Source organism: Camellia sinensis, chromosome 8, assembly GCF_055761805.1.
Source record: "Camellia sinensis isolate YWXY chromosome 8, ASM5576180v1, whole genome shotgun sequence".
In the NCBI taxonomy this organism is placed as follows: Eukaryota; Viridiplantae; Streptophyta; class Magnoliopsida; order Ericales; family Theaceae; genus Camellia; species Camellia sinensis.
Genome location: NC_138968.1, coordinates 34,950,103 through 34,956,102, shown reverse-complemented (window position 1 = coordinate 34,956,102; position 6,000 = coordinate 34,950,103).

The following is a 6,000-nucleotide window of genomic DNA, read 5'->3' as shown; positions in this document are numbered from 1 at the left end:
TTCCACTTTGCATCAGATGCTGAAGTACCCTCACGTGAAAGGGGTAGCTATTGTTTTTGGGAATTCGTCAATCCACCCACCACCGGAAGTGTCCACACCAGTATTGGAAATCGAGCATGGCACTGAGGATGTGTTCTTATCGGGGTTCACTTTGGCTGAGGCTCGAGTGGTGCAGAACATTATGGCTGTGAATGAGGGGGTGTACGTCAGTGCTCAATCCGTCTACCTCATGAGCAAGCTACAACATATCCCCAGAATGGGATTGGGAAGAAGCGGCCAGAAGGGCGTCGCTGCATTGGCCGAAGTGCCACATAACCCTCACACCTTTGGATTGGGTTATCTGCCCACCAAAGAGGACTGGGTGAGGAAGGGTAAAGAGATGGCCGGAAGAGCCAGAGAAAAGAAGGCTAGGAAGCCTTTTGAATTAATGCATCGGCCCATTCTGGGTACCCTAAAAGGACGCTTCGTCCGGGAGGGGGAAGACTTTCCATTTTGCGGCTTCCCAGAACCATGGCTGAATGCGGAGAGGAAGCGCGTGCCTGGTTTTGAGATCTTCTTCGACCTGTAACTACCTGGGGATGACGTTGCCGAAGAGCAGACAGACCCATCAGCTGAGGTTGAGCAGTATAAGGCAGTGGATTCCGAGAGCACCGAACTTGAGATGGGGGTAGCGCTGGCATGTCTACTTTCAGATCCTTCGATCGACCAAAAGCGCTTAGGGGATAACTCCTCGGTTTCCATGATTGGAGATGAAACGACTGCGGGCCTTCCAGCGACTATCTTGGATGCATCTATCGTACCCTCTCTCACTTGGCAGTACGAGGAGGGATTTTTGTCCAGCAACACCGGGTTAGGTAGTGAGCCGGAATCTGATTCCACCGAGTCCTGTGAGTCGGAATCAGGTTCCAGCTCGACTGAGTCTGAGTTTGGTAATCCTGGGGATCATAACCCGGATGCCACAATTGTGTCCAGGTCGTCTTTTTCTTTCTCATTTGAGTCTGTTGTAACCCAGAATTCGGACGATTTGGATGTGCTTAATGAGAATAAAGTAACTGTGGTTTCTGAGTACTTTTCTGTGCCCTTAATTTATTGCATAAACTCAGACTTTCAAAATTTTGATGAAAACGATAAGGACGAAATTCCTCCGATTTTGTAACGATTAATTGAGCAAGAGTAGGAGAGATTTGTCAAACCCTTAACAAATGAAATCATTACCGTAAACATTGGTACTGAGGAGGACCCGTGGCTGGTCCAGATCGGGTCCACGCTGTCTTCGGAGGAACGCGAGTGCTTAGTCGCTTTACTAAAAGATTTCAAAGATGTTTTCACGTGGTCCTACGAAGACATGCCTGTGATCGATCCTGAGATTGTACAGCACCAGATCCCCTTTGACCCCGAAGCCCGACCTGTTAAGCAAAAACTCAGAAGGATCCGCCCAGACTGGGCTCTCAAGATTAAGGAAGAGGTCACCAAGCAGATCGACGCAAGCTTCCTGCTAGTATCCGAATACCTGACTTGGTTGGCCAACATCGTTCCAGTACCGAAGAAGGATGGCAGGATCCGGGTATGCATGGATTTCAGGGATTTGAACAGAGCTAGTCCGAAGGACGACTTTCCCTTACCGCATATTGATGAGTTGGTGGACTTCACAGCAGGGCACGCTTTGCTCTCATTCATGGATGGCTTCTCAGGGTACAATCAGATAGTGATGGCACCGGAAGACAGAGAAAAGACTGCATTCACCACCCCGTGGGGAACATACTGCTACAGAGTAATGCCGTTTGGGTTGAAGAATGTCAGAGCTACTTATCAACGGGCCGCGACCACAATATTGCACGACATGAACCACAAAGAGGTTGAGGTGTACGTGGACGACATGATTGTCAAGTCCAAGGAAAGAGAGGGCCACTACAACGCCTTGCAAAAGTTCTTTCAAAGGATCAGGGAATTTCGGTTGCAGCTAAATCCTCAGAAGTGTACGTTTGGTGTTACAGCGGGAAAAATGCTGGGGTTTCTGATTACACAAAGGGGCATCGAGGTCGACCCTTCAAGGATCAAGGCCATCTTAGAAATGCCACCACCAAGGACTGAAAATGAGGTGCGAGGCTTTCTGGGTAAAGTGCAATTCATAAGACGGTTTATCTCAAAATTAACCTTGACTTGTGAACCACTTTTTGGTCTCCTGAAGAAAGGCAAGAAGTTCCAATGGGACGGCCGATGCCAAGCTGCTTTTGAACAGATCAAGGAATATTTACAGAACCCGCCCGTGTTGTCGCCACCAGAGCTGGGGAAACCGTTGATATTGTGCCTTTCAGTGACTGAGACTACAATGGGCTGCATGCTCGCATAAGAATCAGAGGATAAGGTGGAGAGGGCCATCTACTATCTGAGCAAGAAGATGTTGGACTACGAGACCCGCTACACTCCGCTCGAGAAGGCTTGCTTAGCTTTGGTATGGGCTACCAGGAAGCTGCGGCACTACTTGTTAGCTCACTCCGTAATGTTGGTTTCACGACTGGATCCCATCAAATACCTTTTCGAGAAACCAGCACTTACGGGCAGGCTAGCTCGTTGGCTGCTGTTGCTCTCCGAATTTGTTCTAAAATATGTGACACGCAAGTCAGTCAAAGGAAGAGCAGTGGCAGAGTTCTTGGCCGATCATCCAGTCGAAGGAGGTGAAGCGGTGGAGTACTTATTCCCAGATGAAGCCATTTTGCACATCGACGACGAATATTGGACGATGTACTTTGACGGAGCATCAAATCAATACGGGTATGGGATAGGAGTGTTGCTGATAGCACCCGACAATTCTCGTATCCCTGTAGCCTTCAAACTCCGGTTCAAAGTCTCGAACAATGAAGCAGAATATAAGGCGTGCATTGCCAGCCTAGAAGCGGCCTTGGAACTAGGGGCAAGACGTTTAGACATCATCGGGGATTCAAACCTTGTTGTATCTCAGGCAAACGGAGACTGGAAAGTCAAAGAAGAAAAGATGATGATGTACCATCAGACCTTGGACTTGCTAATCCCTCGGTTTGAAAAGCTAAACTTTGCTTATCTTCCAAGAGAGAACAATAGGTTTGCCGATTCTCTAGCAACTCTATCTTCCATGATAGACATCCCATTTGGAATCCGGATGCGTCCAGTCGTCATTGACCAGAAATTTGCGCCAGCCTATGAGTCGGTTGATACTATAGATGAGGTTCAGGACCAAAACCCCTGGTATTATGACATTTGGAATTTCTTGGGAAAGGAAGTATACCTGCCAGGGGTAAACGCCAAGGATAAAAGGGCAATCAGAAGAATGGTCGTCCAGTTCATCATCTGTGGGGGTAAACTGTATAAGAGGGGTCATTTGGGAATGCACAAGCTGTGTGTTGAAGCCGAGGAATCAAAGCGCCTGATGGAGGCCATCCATGGAGGAGAATGCGGTGCGCATATGAACGAAGTAATGCTAGCACGGAAGATCCTCAGACAGGGTTATTACTGGTCCACCATGGAGGAGGATTGTATTAGTTTTGTTCGGCAATGCCACAAGTGTCAAATTCATGCAAATCGCATGAACATCCCGCCGTCGAAACTGTACAATATGACTTCGCCATGGCCATTTTCAGTTTGGGGAATTGATGTGATCGGGGCTGTCACTCCAAAGGGGTCGAATGGGCATGAGTTCATCCTGGTTGCGATAGATTATTTCACAAAGTGGGTCGAGGCCCAATCGTATGCGGTGTTGAAGGCGTCACACGTTGCAAAGTTTATCAGAAACAACATCATTTGTCGTTATGGGGTCCCAAACGAGATTGTTTCAGATAATGGTTCCCACTTCAAGAAGGAAGTGATAGACTTGTTGGAAAAATACAACGTGGCTTTTCATAAGTCATCTACATAATGGCCGCAAACCAACGGAGCGGTCGAAGCCGCCAACAAGAATATCAAACACATACTGCAGAAGATGGTGGAAACCTACCGGGATTGGCCAGATAAGCTGCCATTTGCTCTATGGGGCTACAGGACTTCAATCAGAACTTCTACCGGAGTGACTCCGTATTCATTGGTTTATGGGATAGAGGCCGTTCTGCCTATTGAGATTGAGGTTCCGTCATTACGAGTATTGGCCGAGCGTCAAATAGCCGAAGCAGATTGGCAGCAGAGCAGATTTGAGGAACTCATGTTTTTTGACGAGAGAAGACGGAAAGCACTGTACCATGTTCAAGGCTATCAGCGCAGAATTTCCCGGGCTTTTAACAAGAAAGTGAAGTCCAAGAATCTAAAGGAAGGAGATTTGGTGCTCAAGGACAACCGAACTCCCATCCACGACCCAAGGGGCAATTTCAAACCCAATTGGACTGGTCCCTACATCATCAAAGCTATCTGGTCAGGTGAAGCTGTGGTTCTGATGGATCTAGATGGCCTAGAATTCTCCCAACCGATCAACATGGACAAGTTGAAGAAATATTACCCCTGAGAGGCTCGCTAGGCCGAAAACCCGAAAGGGCGACCTAGGCAAAAGTTAGAGCACAAAAAAAAATTGGAAAACATAAAAACTGAGCTCGCAAGGTTGAAAACCCGCAAAGGGCGACCTTGGCAAAAGTTAGAGCGTAAAAGGAGAGTGAAAATACCCGAGTGAACCTAAGCCTAAACTACGTAAGGCTTGATTCCCATCTTTGGGATACGTAGGCAACTTCACCCTGAAGTTCAGCCATAAACTTTTCCCCGATCAACTTTGTCCATTTTGACCATCTCGATCATCTTTGTCCATCAGCATTTATCGCGATCTCCGGTACAGTGCTATTCAGACTAGGGGCAACTTTCCGTTGCCGCGACGGTGCAGAGTTATTCAGACTAGGGGCAACTTTTCGTTGCCATGCAGCGCCGCGGTACTCTTCAGACTAGGGGCAACTTTCCAGTTACAGGGACCTGGGGTTGTGCATCTCAGTGACAGATCTTAGGCGTGTCCAGTTCTGATCCATATCGAAAATGGTTTTGAAAAGTTTTAATAAAAGTTGACTTTGTTCAAATTAATCTCTTTACAACTAAGACCATTTTTGGACTAAAGCGGAAAATTTTCAGTACCACAACCTTCAATTTCATTGATTTCAAAACAGAGTTCTCCTGCTCTTACATACAATCGAAGTTGCTTTTTATTACATTCATAAAGAAAAACTTGAAAGTACTAATAAAGCAATAAATCTGGGGCACAGTCAAGTCAAGTATCCCTGCGCCCTCTCCCAGAGCTGGTCGAAGCCTCTGACGCCAAGCTAGGCCCAACCTGCGCCTCCTCGTTGAGCCAATCCAAGCACTCATCAGACAAAGTGCAACTGAAAGTAGGAGCAGGAGCCAGGAGCTCTCTAGTCCTCCATGCTGTGGCATATCGGGCAAGTTGTGCCCCTCGGACCGGGAAAGCAGCCGGGTACTCAATCCCCTCTGGTGGGCAAATCTGATCATGACCGAACTGGCGCAGGAACCGGAACAGAAAGTAGAACACACAGTGGGTTAGACCAATCAACTAGATCCCGATCAGCCGGGACATGCTATAGCTCATTGCCGGGAGATTGAGCCAAGGACAACGCCAAGCAATGCGATCTGCGGACAAATTGCGCATCCAGTCAAACCACCATTTTTCATCAGGGGCATCGACTAGGCGCTGTCGAAAGAAATAGCCTCGAGCCAAGTAGGCCGGGCAAGAGTCCACAACCTGCAATTTGTCCATTAACTATACCTGGGGAGGGATGAAAAATGAGAGAATAAAGAATAGAGAGATGTACGTTGAGAGAAAAGCGAGAAAAGGGTTTTTGTGAGAAAAACCGAGCCTGAGGGCCGAGTGATGTGAGCAAATACCTATGTAAGATTGGGTGGGAAACACTACCTGCAGCAGCAGTGGACTCCCAGCAAATCTAGTCGTCTCCAGGCGATAGACAAAATCCAAACCCATCAGCGTCTCGGCCAAGGTCATGGCGATGCAGCTCTTTCCGTCTTTCAAGCCGTGAGCAACTTCAATCA